Source organism: Solanum tuberosum, unplaced genomic scaffold (genome assembly GCF_000226075.1).
Source record: "Solanum tuberosum cultivar DM 1-3 516 R44 unplaced genomic scaffold, SolTub_3.0 scf00198, whole genome shotgun sequence".
Classification (NCBI taxonomy): Eukaryota; Viridiplantae; Streptophyta; class Magnoliopsida; order Solanales; family Solanaceae; genus Solanum; species Solanum tuberosum.
Window position 1 is genome coordinate 1044489 of NW_006239121.1, and position 15205 is coordinate 1059693.

Consider the following 15205-nt stretch of genomic DNA (forward strand, 5'->3'; position numbering starts at 1 on the left):
AAATGACGAAAACTTCCCTTAAGACGGTCGTCATCCCTCTATCATAGGGCGGCTTGAATCAACTATGACAACTGACTCAATCCTAAGAAACAATTTTTTTTTTGTTTTTACTACTACGGTTCAAAGGGACTGTCCTTGGCTAAAGAACCGAAAACAACTACCAAGAAACCCAAAACAAAATAGCAACACCCACAAAAACTATTATAAAAACTATTTACACAGACATAATCCTCACCCCACACTTACAACGCAACATTGTCCACAGTGTGACAGCATTCAAAAAGAAAACAAGGTAAGGCGGGTGGACTTCCCTGATCATTCATACATGTCGGCATCACCATCGGTGCCTTCAATAGCCAAAAGGTCACCCTCATCTGCTTCCGAATCGGATTCACTATCTGACATGGTTCGCCTCTTACCCTCATCGGTTGGGACATCATCCCATACGGGTTCGATAAATGCACGTTCAAGTCCCAGTAATGCCTCAGCTTGTTCAATCAGGGGGTACTTCGTTGCAACTTCATCCAACTGCTCCTGAGTTGAAGCTCGGCATCCATTTCTATGACGTGGCATCTGCAATCCAAACATGTGCGCCATGATCATCGCATCCCTTCGGTTGTGCTCCGTTGTGGTGAGGGTGGGGCAATGCATGTTCTCCGGCCCCTTAGTCTTCGTGACATCTAGGGGTGTGGTGAATAGAGGTGCCATGTAGTCCACACTCTCCTCTGGAACTCCCGCTCTCCTGCACAAATTAGTAATTAGTCCCCCAAATGCATACCTTCGACCTCGATGCACTCTAGCCTTGCGCATGGCCGATTTTAGCACCGCTCCCACATTGATGGGTAGGTCCTTCATTAGAGCATAGACCAAGCATACTCGATCTCTCGTCACCTCGGTAAAATGCAGGCCTGGTATCAGATAACTCATGACAATTTTTAACCATACCCGAGCTTCCCGATTCATGTGAGCATAAAGATATGACTGGTGATAACCACGATGCCCATGCCGAATCCATTTCGCAGTGGAATGCTCCCCACATAAAGCATGTTGAATCTGTTGATACGGAGGGCTGATATTGATCCCCGTGAGGACATCAGAAGGGGCATCTGCAACCCCCAATATTTGATTTATAGTTGAAGGTGTCAGAGGGACCTCCACGCGTCGCACAGTTACAAAGTGAGAACGGGCATCAGGCTTCCAATTTGCGTAGAATTCCCGCACCACACTAACATTGCACTCTGATGGATCTTGAAAGATGAAACCCATGTGCAGCTCTTGCAGGCGACGCATAATGTGTGGGAACTCTCTCTCCAAGTTGAAATCATCGAGTATCACATCCGAGAAGTACTTGGCTTCTGTGTGTGATTTGTACCACTTTTTGCCCTCCGATGTGACAGCCTTGGCCCCGTAGCACTGAGTTTGTCCTCTTGGGACTGCAGGTGCCGGAGGAATGGTGGTGCCCGTTCTTACTCTCTTACGGCTGCTAGATGCCACTGCTTTTCCCGACCTTTGTGTGCTAGACATGGTAACCTGCAATCAGACAAAACTCCTATCAATTAATGAGACTCAACACTGGAGGGCCACCCTACACCTGCTCTCGCTCCCAATTACACAAACAACACGGTACTCAGACTTCCCAATGTCATTTTCAGCATGTGATTCACAAAATTCATCCCAGCCCAGACATACACACCCAAACACCGCAGATTCTACTCAAGAATTTGAACCAATATATTTCCTTCTACTCTAATTACTCCCCTCATAACCTATTTCCCACTCAAGACTTCCTTAACCCCAATTTGTGAGTTACATGGTCAACCAAATGCATTCAAATAAACTTCACCACCATGACTCGTAGTAACTAAGCAGAAAACCACAAAGAACAACAATTTAAACAAACTATACTAACTTACCCATCACCCACATGAATATTAGCCCCAACTTCAATAAATCATCCAAATAAAGAAACAATAGTGTGTAGGTCACATACCTTTCGTACTTAGACTCACAAAAACTGAAGAATTGGTGAGAATGTCCACCTTCGCGACACGGATTAGTTTGTGGGAAGAGTAAGGGTTGAAGGAGAAAGGGGAATAATAAAGTCAAGAAGAGAAAAATAGAGTTTAAGGGACGGGTTTGGGGATTAAAATAGAATGGGGGTCAGGTTTTACCAAATTAGCCGGGTAAAGATCCAACTGTTAAATGAAAATACCCAAAAACATACCAGGTCCGCGACGTGGAGATGTCGCGGACATGCCTTGGCTTTTCTTTTATTTCAGCTTTGCCTGGAGCATCCATCACATGGAGGGAAAAAGTCCGCGACGCGCTCCTATCGCGGACTCCACTAGTGTAGATTCCCAAATTTCGCTTGGGGTGTGTCCTCTTGCAGAAACAAGTCCGCGACGCGGTAAGGTCGCGAACTTCACTATTTTCTTGCCCCAAAATTTTTATTTTTCCCTCAAATTACAACTTTTAAGATACTGAAAAAAAATAAACTGTAACTAAAATTAAACCAAACGAGCCTATTCAAATAATTTACAACTGGAATATCATCTAAAACACAAAGTCTCAGGTTGCCTCCCGAGTAGCGCCTGATTTAACGTCACGGCACGACTCAGCTCCCTCTCATTCATTGCTCAACTCCAAACTTTCTTCCTCTCGAACCACCTCTTGTCTGAAGTAATGCTACACCCTTTGTCCATTCACAATGAACGTGGATTGCCTTCCTTCATTCCATAACTCTACAGCGCCGTGGTCAGTCATGCGCACCACCTCGAATGGTCCGCTCCATTTTGACTTCAACTTACCTGGAAACAACCTCAATCTAGAGTTAAACAATAATACATTTTGCCCAGGCTCAAAAATTTGAGACACAATATGCTTATTATGCCATCTTTTGGTCTTCTCCTTATAGAGCTTAGCATTTTCATAAGCATGGAGTCTGAATTCCTCCAATTCATGCAACTGACCCATCCTTTTTCTGCCTGCTAGTTCCGGGTCCAGGTTCAACTTCTTCATTGCCCAGTAAGCCTGATGTTCTAATTCAACTGGAAGGTGACACACTTTACCAAACACTAAGTGATAGGGAGAAGTCCCTATTGGTGTTTTATAAGCGGTCCTGTATGCCCATAATGCATCATCAAGCTTTATTGCCCAATCTTTCCTTTGGGAACTCACTGTTTTCTGTATAATCTGCTTCACTTCTCTGTTTGACACATCTACCTGGCCACTAGTTTGAGGGTGGTATGTTGTAGCTACCTTGTGTCTGACTCCATATGTAGCTAACATATTCTTCACTAGTTGATTTATAAAGTGTGTCCCTCCATCACTGATTATTGCTCTAGGAGTTCCAAACCGAGTGAAGATGTGCTTCTTTAGAAATTTCAACACCACTTTCGCATCGTTGGTCGGCAACGCCACTGCCTCAACCCATTTTGACATATAGTCCACAGCCACAAATATGTATTGATTTCCATTCGATGGAGGGAATGGCCCCATGAAGTCGATCCCCCAGACATCAAATATTTCCACCTCCAAGATGTTGTGCAAGGGCATCTCATGTCGTCTGGAAATAGACCTCATCCTCTGACATTGATCACAACTTTTCACATAACCTGCAACATCTCTAAACAATGTCGGCCAGAAAAAACCTGATTGAAGCACATTATGCGCAGTGCGCTCACCTCCATGATGGCCCCCGTATGCAGACGAGTGGCAACTGTCCATCACTTGTCTCATTTCGGACTCAGGAACACACCTCCTCATCATTTTGTCCGGCCCTTGCTTGAAGAGATAAGGTTCATCCCATATGTAGAACCAAGCATCATAAATAAGCCTCTTCATTTGATGGGTGGTTGCACCCGGTGGAAACAATCCGCTAACCAAATAATTAACAATGTCAGCATACCAAGGTAGTTCGTTCACCTCTAGCGCCAATAGTTGTTCATCAGGGAATGCCTCCCTAATCTGACCTTGCTCTTCCTCATGTGACGAACTCTCCAATCTTGACAGGTGGTCTGCAATCTGGTTTTTAGAACCTCTTCGGTCCTTGATGTCGATGTCAAACTCTTGCAGCAATAGAATCCACCTGATTAACCGCGGCTTTGCATCCTTCTTGTTGAACAAGTACTAACGCCTAGTTTAGTGTAGCACCTGGGTTCCGCCTTCTCCTTGTCGAGTTTTGCTTCTGATCTCTCTCTGAGTCTCTAGTTCGTTACCTTAGTACCTACCAGATAAGATCTAAACTTGTCAAAAGCATAAACCAAGGCTAGCATTTCTTTTTCAGTCACTGTGTAGTTGGTTTGGGCCGCATCCAGTGTCTTGCTTGCATAATATATTGAGTGAAACACCTTCTCTTTCCTTTGCCCCAACACAGCTCCCACCACCACATCACTTGCGTCACACATTAGTTCAAAAGAAAGCTCCCAATTTGGGGAAGTTCGGATTGGAGCTTCTATCAGCTTCTTCTTCAAAGCTTCAAAAGCTCGCATGCATTGTTCATCAAATACAAATTTCATCTCCTTCTCTAGGATCTACACATGGGCCTTGCAATCTTAGAGAAATCCTTGATGAATCTCCTATAGAAATCAGCATGACCCAAAAAACTTCGCACCCCTTTAACAGAAATTGGGGGAGGTAGCTTTTCGATTACTTCCACTTTGGCCCGATCAACTTTCAACCCTCTCTTTGACACCTTATGACCCAACACAATCCCTTCCTTCACTAGGAAATGATATTTCTCCCAGTTTAGGACGAGATTAGTTTCCTCGCATCTAGCCAGCACCCTGTCTAAATTCTCCAAGCACCTGTCAAAAGACTCCCCAAATACTGAGTAGTCATCCATGAATATTTCCACAAAATCTTCAACCATATCATGGAAGATGGCCATCATGCAGCTTTGGAAAGTGGCTGGAGCATTGCATATCCCAAACGACATTCTCTTGAAAGCATATGTCCCATACGGGCAAGTGAATGTAGTTTTCTCCTGGTCCTCTGGTGCAATCACAATTTGGTTGTATCTTGAATATCCATCCAGGAAACAATAGTATTCTTGTCCAGCCAACCTGTCCAACATCTAATCAATAAAAGGGACCGGGTAGTGATCCTTTCTGGTAACTTCATTCAATTTTCTGTAATCCATGCATATTCGCCATCCTGTCACTGTCCTAGTTGGAATCAACTCATTTCTTTCATTAGTGATCACCGTCATGCCTCCCTTTTTAGGCACACATTAAACTGGGCTTACCCACTTGCTGTCCGAAATTGGATAGACAATACCCGCATCCAGCCATTTGATCACCTCTTTGCGCACCACATCTTTCGTTAGTGGGTTTAGCCTACGCTGCAGTTGCACAATTGACTTGTTCCCCTCCTACATAAATATCATGTGCATGCATAAAGTTTGGCTGATGCCATGTATGTCAGCCATTTGCCATCCTATCGCCCTTTTCCTCTTCCTCAATATTTTCAGAGATGCCTCAACCTGCAATTCGGACAAAGAAAAAGAAAGGATTACAGGTAAAGATTCATTAGCACCTAAGAATGCATACCTGAGATGAGAAGGGAGAGCCTTTAACTCCAACTTTGGTGCTTCCTCAATCGAAGGCTTCGGAGGTGGTCCTAGGACTCTATTTAATGGCTCCACGAACTTGCGAAGCATACTCACATTCGGTACATTTAGGACGTTAGCCAACTCCTAGGCTACAACATTTCCCTCAATGTCTTGCATAATTAGCACTTTCTCTAAAGGGTCTTGGGCTTCAACATATTTAGATGCCATAGATTCATCAATGACTGTAATTGTAAACAGCTCCTCATATATTGCAGGCAACTTCATTGCCTTGTATACATCAAATACCTCGACCTTGTCATGAGCCCTCATTGTGAGTCTACCGGTCGCTACATCAATTAATGCACCTTCGGTTGCTAGAAATGGGCGTCCCAAAATAAATGGGACCTCTGGGTCAGGCTCAAAATCCAGAATGACAAAGTCCACGGGGAATAGCAGAGTTCCCACTTGAACCAAGATGTCTTCAATAACACCATCTGGCCTTGACACTGAATGGTCTGCTAACTGCAACATAATGGTTGTGGGCTTGGGTTTTCCTAGTCTCAATTTGAGAAACATAAAAGTAGGCATTAAATTGATACTTGCACCCAAATCGCACAACCCTCTTGCCTCAACACATTTGCCAATCTGTATCTGAACAGTAAAACTTCCTGGATCTTTCAACTTAAATTGGGAGCCTATTCTAGATCCTAGAACTGCACTCCTCCGTGAGTGCTACTGTTGCATATTCAGCCAATCTGCTCTGGTTGGCTACCACATCTTTCACATATTTGGCATACTTAGGAATGCCCTGCAACACATCTATCAAAGGCAAGTTAACATGTACATGTTTAAGCAATTCAATAAACTTACCAAAACATTCCTCCTCCTTTTGTTTCCTAAATTTCTGTGGGAAGGGAGGAGGTGGTTTTACTTTTGGTTCCTCATTCACCCTTTGTTCACTTGATTTTTGCTTCATCTACATGTGTTCCTTTTTCTTCTAGCTACTTTTTCCTTTGGCATCAACTCCTCCAATGGACGACCACTCTGAGTGCTCACAACATTTACCTGCTTCGGGTTCGGGTCGGTATTTCCCGGCAAACCCCCTTGTGGTCCGGAATTTTGAGCACTAGCAAACTGCCCAAACTGCTTCTTCAAGTTCTGAGTCGCCAATTGATTGTTTCGAACATCTGCTGCCAATTTAGCTTGATCCGCCATTATTTATTTTAGCATGTCCTCCACACTCATATCACTTTGTTTGGCAGCCTGCTGATTACCATGATTTTGTTGATTTCCATGGCTTTGCTGATGGTACTGTTGTCCACTACTCAGTGGTCTGTATTGGTTCTGTCCTTGATATTGGTTTTGATTGCCACCCCAAGAAAAGTTTGGGTGGTTCCTCCAACTTGGGTTGTAGGTATTTCCATAGCTCTGGTGATTTCCTCCTCTTTGAGCATTACCTACAAAATGAATAGAGTCTGGGTTTGCCCCACATACCTCGGCTCTGTGATCTCCACCTCCACATACTTCACACCAAGCTTATGGTTGATGTACCACATTAACTTTGGCTTGTTGTTGTCCTAGTGACATGTTGCTAAAATGAGTAGTCATCATATTATGCATTGCTGCGATCTGTGCCGATAAAGCTGTCACTACATCCATTTCCAACACTCCAGCAGTCTTCTGTACGATCGGTTTAGCTCCTCCGCCATTCCACTCAGGGTTTCCCTGTGAAATTCTATTAAGTAATGTAAACAGCTCAGCATATGTCTTCTCCAAAGCATGTCCACCTGCAGCAGAATCCAGTAAATTTTTTGTGTTCGGTTCCAACCCTTCAATGAAGGTGTGGACCAATACTTCGTTAGCTTGATGGTGATGTGGGCAGCTTAGCAGCGGGGACTTAAACCTGTCCCAAGCCTGGTACAAGTTTTCCCCTCCTTTTTGTCGGAAGCTTAATATGTCACTTCTCAGCTTGGCTGTTTTACCGGATGGAAAAAACCTTATCAAAAACTTTCGGGCAAGATCATCCCAAGTTGTTATGGAATTTGCGGGCTCAGAGTTCAACCATCTTTTTGCTTCCCCCAGCAGAGAAAAAGGGATAATGTGAGCCTCACATAATCAGAGTTCACTCCCATTGGAGTGTATGTGTCACTGATCTCGAGGAAATTCTGGATATGCACTCGTGGGTCCTCGTGAGATAGACCAGTGAACTGCCTGTTTGTATGCAATAGCTGCACCATGTTCTGCTTCAATTCAAACATCCCACCAGGTGCAGGTTTCTGAATACTTGAGGTAACATTGGTGGTTTGAGGGATTGCCATGAATAATTACATGCCATGAAATCATTGCTTGATTGTATGACTGAGCATTGTTCATTATGGGTATGACTGTGATTGTGATTGTACTGACTAGATCGGGTGTCACGTCCTGACACATATATTGGATCTGGTGTCACGTTTTGACACATATTTTGGATCGGGTGTCACGTTCTGACACATATATTGGATCGGGTGTCACGTTTCGACAGACTAACGGTTTGGGTATGGGTTCCATGAGAGAACTACTTATGATTGTTATGCTTATGTGTACTTGTCATTGATAAAGGAAAATTGTATGTTGCTCTGACATGATAACTGAATTGCATTCTGTATATGGGTGTTTACCATGTCGTGTTTACTTGTTGTATATCTTGTTAATGAATAAACTATGAATGGTCAGGCCCAAATCGGGATGAGGTATGATAAGCGGAGATCGAGGGCTCAGTGTTACTATGTGTTACTGTAGAAAGGTGGTCGGTTTTCTTAAAGTTGAGAATTGGGGTAGTGTTATGTCGTAAATGTTAAATAGTTAGGTATTACCTTGGAGGGGGATTCGTATCGAAACGGTTAGCGAGCCTTGATAGAATGTACTATAGGGTCAAGGGTTATGTGGTGATGTGAAACAAGTAAGGGTGCATCGTGACTGGTTTTCCTAATTGATAGTGGTTGTATTTGGGGACTCTTCTATGAGAGAGAATGGTTAAGCTATGATCCAGATCAGAGTGAACAGGGGGGTTAGATTCAAGGATGCTAGTATGTTTAATGTATATGAGAAGGGTAAAGGCAGGAGTACAAAGGTTGAGAGGTGTACTTTCTTGTTGCGTGTTTTCTGCTGGTTGATTACCTTATATTATGCGGTGGGTATCGGGTCGACCAGTTATGCCTACTAGTATGTGTGGTTTGTACTGATACTACTCTTGCTATGTCTTTTTGGCATAGTCTGGTTGCAGGGTCATTGATGTTTCATAGGTGAAGACGAAGGCAATCTCCAACAGCTCCTATTTTTCCTTCCATGTGGTGGGAGTTGTGTCATTTGTTATTATGTTATATGCCTTGTAAATCTTAGAATCTCTTGTACTTGTTTAGACTAGATCTCTGGGGTGTTAATTACTTTACAAGTCTTAAATTGAATTATTGAAAAACTCTTTATTTAATAAAAATCTCATGAATGTTATTTTATCTCCAGTTTTCTTAATCTTCCACATGTTTTTAACGGTTTGGAAATTGAGGGTTCTCCTACTTAGGTGTTAAAGAAGATGCATGCACGGCCCGGTGGATTGGGTCATGACAAAATATCTAAAGAAATAACCAAAAAACTTGTAAGAGGAAATAAATTGATACAAGGAAAATAGGATAAAGAAAGCAGGTAAATGGAGCAAGGGGACATACCCGAAGGTGCTAGGCCAAAAACTTATTCACAACAAAATTCAACTAAGGATGACAACTAATCGAAGGATTACTTATGGAATAACCACAAATATCACATAAAAGCCAAGAAGGCCATTCTAAACTAAACCCTACATAAATAATATCAATTAGAAGAGAACAGAGGCGGTATATACCATCAAATAAGGGACCGCCTTCATACTACCTCAAGTACACAATCAATCAAACAATAACCTTATTGAGCCCCAATATGCCCAAAACGTAAACAACAACAAACTAAACCCGTACCGCACCCTATAAGATCAACAAGTACAAACAACAACCAATTATGTTGGTAATAGGCAATGTATATGAATGTGAGTTATGCAATAAAATTAGTAGTACCATCAGTGCCACGTACCTCGTACAGGGAATATACACCTACCTTCTGCCTCCGACAATCAGGTAGGACCCATGTGCCTCCTTCTTCATGTTCAATGGATCACACATTTGTATACACCTATATGGTCCCAATATATGTCTTACATAATTGATCTGGTTGGATCCGATCCATCATGGTGACCAGAGAAAAAATAGAACAAACAATATCAAAAGGGTCGGAGACTCTCCAACTGGTCAAGTAAAAAGTGAGTGAATCCTCAATGCCTTTTTATTTCAAAGCGCATTTATAAAGTAGTAAAGGTAGTACAACTGTAACACCTCGGATCTCAAAATGAGGACAATCCTAGTTTTCAAAAAAATGGGTGCTAGTACCAACGCAACCACCCACGGACCGTAGGTGGGGTCCTGTCACTAAGGTCCAAATTTTGATGGTCAGTGATCCCACCCACGGTCGATCAGTATGGTCTGTGGTTGGACCTACGGACCGTAGGTGAAGGTCAGCAGCCAATTGGAGGAAAATGGTTGTTGGGTCAACTTCAAACGGTCATATCCTTTATCACAAAATGAATTAGGTGGCCCATGACCTATCAAATTAAAGATAATTGAATTCTCTTTCCAACGCCACCAAGTATACGAAAATCCAAGCTTGGAGTAAAACGTTATGCTCATTTTAGTGAAGCCGTGTTGGGTAGAGCATGAACGACGACTCCAAACAATGGTTGGTAGTTCAAATGACAGCTCGTCAGTCCTGTAGTAGATGGCACTCGTCAGTTTTAAGTTAGGGTCATTTTGGTCTTTTTCCCTATGCATTAGGCACTTAAACTACGTTGTTTCATGCCCAAACTATGTCATTATACTCAGTCTTAACCTAATAATCTAGTCAGAACCTACCCAAAATCTTTATTCCCCAAAAATCACCCGAATTAGAGGAAAGTCGACCAGCCCTCGCAAGAACACGCAGGAGGTTTTCTTCAAGTTCATCCCAAAAATCCAAAGGATTTCTCAGTAGTCTTCGTCACGAGGTATGTGGGATTTCACTAGTGGGTTACTTTTATCCACTAGGTCCCTAGAATTTAGTCGGTTCCTTGATTCTTCATATCTTGTTTAGTCTTAGGGTTTCTAAAACCTTGGATATTTACTGTGATTTAGCAATTGTAGTATCCTAAATCCAAAAATAGCTTGTTTCTTGGAAAGTTTGCTTGTTTCCTTGCATGAAACCCAGAACCCTAGTTGTATATATTCTCTTAGTTCACGAATTATACTTTCTAGGTCAGTTAAACAGATAATCATGCTCCAGATTTCTAATGTCACATTATCAGTATATAAATGTTGCATTCTCAGATTGCATGTCAGTATTTTGAGCTATTTAGTATTTCAGTTACATTTGTGTATACATATATTCAGTTGGGAGTAGACTTAGCACCGAGTTTGACTAGGGTTTAACGTACCCTCATAGTCACAGAACTACGTGCCCCCATAGGATTATGAGTCCCCTATGTTGGGCATCAGATTTAGTGATCACACCACTCATGCCTTTATACCCTTGGCAAGGTATATTGGGTCCTCTCAATGGGGAATATACATCGGACTCCACGTTTAGATCACGTGATTTATGTCGGTTAATAATAGCTCCCACAGTCAGACTCTTAATGCATTTGACCAGGTTTTTAGTATATACTTCCGCATTCAGTTCAGCATATTATTTTCATTATTAGTACTTGGTCATTGCATTCAGCTTTGCTTTTCAATTATGTTTCAGTATTTACATTCTTTCTCAGTTATGCTTTGTTCAGCTTATATATATTTTTTCAGGTTAACATCTATATCTTGCATGCTCAGTAAATTCCAAGTACTGACGCATACTCTGCGCTGCATCATTTCATTATGTAGGTTCAAGTACGCACCATCCAGATCACGCTTAGATTGATTCTCGGTCCGCATTCAGCAGCTTCAGTGGTGAGTCCTAATATTCCGAGGACAATAGACATTCTTTCATTTTAGTCTTTACTTTTAGTTTTCAGTGTTGTTAGAGTTAGTTGTGGGGCATGTCCCAAAAACTCCACTCAGTTAGAGGCTTTTCAGACATAGTAGTAGATTCAGCTTGAGTCGTTAAGTTTATCTTGCAGTTATCACTAAGCTCTTAGTATGTTTTATATATTCAGACTACTTGGGATTTTCCCCACTTTTAATTATCAATTGTTTTAGCTTCTGCATAGTACTTGTCTTATTCAGTTATGCTTGGTATACTTGATATATGCCAGACACAGGGTTAGCTTAGGTTCACTCGTGATCCTAGGTCCCGTGTTACGTTAAAGGGGTAGCCTCAGGGCATGACAAACTTGGTATCTGAGCATTAGGTTCAAGAGTCCTAGGATGTCTAAAAGCCGCACTAAGTAGAGTCTCTTTAATGGGTGTGAAGCGCGCCACATCTATGAGGAAGAGGCTACGAAGTGTTTTAAGAAAAACTTCATTTTCTTTGATATTTTTATCGTGCATGAGGTATGATTCAACTTATCTTTTCTAATCCGTCGTTATGTGTTTCAGATCATGCCTCCTCGTAGAGCTAACGCACGGAATGCTAATGCACGTAATGCTAATACAGTTCCTCCAGTCCCAAACTATAAGCTTATGAATGCAAAATTTTGGAATGCGATCCAGCTCAGAGTGTGGCCAATCAGAACAATTAGCAGACCACAATTCCTACAAACACCACTGGTGGATCAGCTGCAGCTACGGTTCGAGACTTTGTTCGTATGAATCCACCAGAATTACTAAGGTCGGGGGTTGGTGAGGACCCACAGAAATTCATTGATAAAGTCAAGAAGCTCCTAGAGGTGATGCAAGTGACTGTAAATGACAGGGTGGAGCTGGCATCCTACCAATTTAAGGATGTGGCTCATATCTAGTTCACTTAATGGAAAGACAACAGGGGTGCGGATGCATCTCCTGTGACTTGGGATTTTTTACCAAACTTTTCTGGACAGGTTCTTCCCAAGGGAGTTGAGAGAAGCTAAGGCACAAGAGTTTATAAACTTGAAGCAGGGTTCAATGTCGGTCCAAGAGTACGGGATGAATTTCACCCAGCTCTCTAGGTATGCTCCACACATGGTTGTCGATCCAAGGGCACAAATGAGTAAGTTCTTGTTTGGGGTATCCGATTTGGTGAAGATCGAGTGCAGGAATTCTATGCTTCTAGGGGATATGGATATCTCCAGACTCATGACTCATGCCCAACAGGTTGAGGGAGATAAGCTTAGGGAAATGGCTAAGGACAACAACAAGGCTAGAACATGGAATTATAAATACTTTCAGCAGAAATCGAGTGGTGTAAATCACTCATAATTTCAACAGAAGTCTACAGCCTCTTCAACTTCATCAACTAGTGCTCCATCCCCAAAGTTTCGACGGGATCAGAAAGGTAGGGCATCAGGCTCTAAGTCTCTGGGGAGTACTTCTGGTAAAAGCACTTACCCAACGTGTCCAAAATGTGGTAAGAACCATCCGGGCGAGTGCCTTGCAGGCAAGGAAGGGTGCTTTGGGAGTGGTCAGTCTGGCCATAGGTTGAACGATTGACCTTCTGCCAGATAGGGGCAAAGAGGTAACAACAATAGGGCTCAATCTACAGCACCAGCAGGTCGCCCAACTCAGTAGGGTTCTTCGTCTGGTAAAGGTGGCGATCAGCACTAGAATAGATTGTATGCTCTCCAGGATCGCCAGGACTAGGGATATTCTCCTGATGTGGTCACTAGTACATTACGAGTCTTTCATTTAGATGTTTATGCATTCTTAGATACAGGGGCTACACTGTCTTTTGTAACTCCCTATTTAGGAGTAAACTTCAGTGTCAGTCCAGAAACTCTATCAGAACCCTTCTCAGTCTCTACTCTATTTGGTGACCCAGTTATAGCTAGACGAGTATACAGAAATTGTCCGGTCATAGTCTCTCAGAAAGTCACTTCAGTAGATCTTGTAGAATTAGAAATGGTAGGTTTTGATGTCATTCTAGGCATAGATAGGTTACATTCTTGTTATGCCTCAGTTGATTGTAGAACTAGGATCGTTCGGATTCAGTTTCCAAACGAGCTAATCTTAGAATGGAAGGGTAGTAGTTCAGTGCCTATAGGTCGATTTATCTCTTACCTTAAGGTCAGGATGATGATCTCCATTGGGTATGTATATCATTTTGTTCAGGTTAAGAATTCAAACTCTGAAACCCAAACTCTTGAGTCAGTCCGGTAATAATTGAGTTTCTAGAAGTGTTTCCAGAAGATCTTCCCAAAGTTTCTCCCGAAAGAGAAATCGACTACGGAATAGATCTCCTTCAAGATACCCAGTCTATTTTGATTCCTCCTTACAGAATGGCTCCAGCTGAGCTAAAGGAATTGAAAGAACAGTTGAAAGACCTTTAGATATGGACTTCATCAAACCTAGTATCTCTCCATGGGGTGCTCCAGTGTTGTTCGTGAAAAAGAAAGACGGTTCTCTCAGAATGTGCATTGATTATTGGCAGTTGAACAAAGTCACAATCAAGAATAAATATCCCATCCCAGGATTGATGACTTGTTTGACCAACTTTAGGATGCTAGTTGCTTTTCTAAGATAGACTGCAAATTTGGCTTTCATGTACTTAATAAACAGGGTGTTCAAATAGTATTTGGACTTGTTCGTTATGATCTTTATTGATTATATCCTCATTTATTCTCGGAGTGAGGAGGACCATGTGACTTATCTGAGAGTTGTTCTGCAAACTCTCAAAGATCTCCAGTTATTCGCTAAGTTCAGCAAATGTGAATTATGGTTACAATCGGTCGCTTTCCTTGGTCATGTGGTATCTAGCAAAGGGATTCGAGTGGATTCTCAGAAAATTGAGGCAGTGAAACACTGGCCCAGACTCACCTCTCCAATATATATCAAAAATTTCTTGTGTTTGTCCGGTTCTTACAAGGGATTTGTTGAAGGATTTTCATCTATAGTTTCCCCCATTTACCAAGTTGACTTAGAAGAAGGTCAAATTTCAGTGGTCAGATGAGTGTGAGAAAAGCTTCTCAGAATTGAAGACTAGGTTAACTACAGCTCCTGTCTTGACTCTACCATATGGTTCAGATGGCTATGTGATTTATTATGATGTATCCAGGTTCGGCCTAGGTTGTGTGTTGATGCAGCGAGGTAAGGTCATAGCTTATGCTTCTAGACCGCTTAAGGTCCATAAAAAAAACTACCCGACTCATGACCTCGAGCTTGCAGTCGTAATATCTGCCCTAAAGATTTGGACACACTACTTGTATGGTGTTCATGTTGATGTGTTCAGATACCATAAGAGCCTCCAATATGTGTTCACCCAGAAAGAGTTGAATATTCGGTAGAGGAGACGGCTTGAATTCCTCATGGACTATGACATAAATGTGCTTTACCATCTTGGTAAGGCCAATGTAGTGCTTGATGCTCATAGCAGACTGTCTATGGGTAATGTAGCACATGTTGAGGAAGAAAAGAAAGAGTTAGCCAAAGATGTTCACCGGCTTGCTCGCTTAGAAGTTCGCCTTACGGACACATCAAATGGTGGTGTGATAGT

The 15205-nt window shown here is 42.3% G+C and overlaps 1 pseudogene; it reads right to left on the minus strand.

Annotated features, from left to right (window-relative positions):
- Positions 1-315: 315 nt before the first annotated feature.
- LOC107062086 (uncharacterized) lies at positions 316-5659 on the minus strand (annotated as a pseudogene).
- Between the last annotated feature and the right edge of the window lie 9546 nt (positions 5660-15205).